Genomic DNA, 961 nt, shown 5'->3' on the forward strand with positions numbered 1-961 from the left:
ATACGGCTGTGTAAAATGACGTTGAGCAATACCACCAGCTCCGTCAGAATTTGGAGAGACCTCTCTGAGCCGTTCGCCACAAAACGGGGTTTCAGACAGGGTGACTCCCTTTCATGTGACTTCTTTAATCTGATGTTGGAGAAGATAATAAGAGCTGCAGAACTGAACCGCTCAGGAACAGTTTACTACAAGAGCGTGCAATTGCTGGCTTATGCCGATGACATCGACATCATCGGTAACAAAAACCGCGAAGTCTGTTCTGCCTTTTTCAAGTTGGATAGGGAAGCAAAGCGAATGGGTCTGGTGGTAAATGAGGACAAGACGAAGTATCTCCTGTCATCAAACAAACAGTCACTGTTGCCAGTTACAATTTCGAGAAAGTAGAGAATTTCGTTTACTTGGGAACCAGCATTAACACCGATAATAATGCCAGCATTGAAATCCAACGCAGAATCACTCTTGCCCCTAAGTGCTACTTTGGACTGAGTTGGCAATTCAGGAGTAAAGTTCTGTCTCGACGTACGAAAACCACGCTCTATAAGTCACTCATCATGCCCGTGCTGGTATATGGCGCAGAAGCATGGACAATGACAACATCCGATGAGGCGGCTCTTGGAGTGTTTGAGAGAAGATTTTGCAGAAGATTTACGAGCCTTTACGCGTTGGCGACGGCGAGTGCCGCAGACGATGGAATGATGAGCTGTATGAGCTTTACAACGACATGGACATAGTGCAGCGAATTAAAATACAGAGGCTCCGCTGGCTTGGCCATGTCGTTCGAATGGACACCGACTCTCCAGCTCTGAAAGTATTCAACTCGGAACCCGATGGTGGTAGCAGAGGAAGAGGGAGGCCCCCACTGCGAGGGAAAGATCAGGTGGAGAAGGACTTGGCTTCACTTGGCGTTTCCAATTGGCGTCAGTTGGCACAGGGGAGAAACGACTGGCGTGCTTTACTGAAC

This window comes from Rhagoletis zephyria, unplaced genomic scaffold, assembly GCF_001687245.7.
Source record: "Rhagoletis zephyria isolate East Lansing unplaced genomic scaffold, Rhagoletis_zephyria_1.1 Rzeph_scaffold_01399, whole genome shotgun sequence".
In the NCBI taxonomy this organism is placed as follows: Eukaryota; Metazoa; Arthropoda; class Insecta; order Diptera; family Tephritidae; genus Rhagoletis; species Rhagoletis zephyria.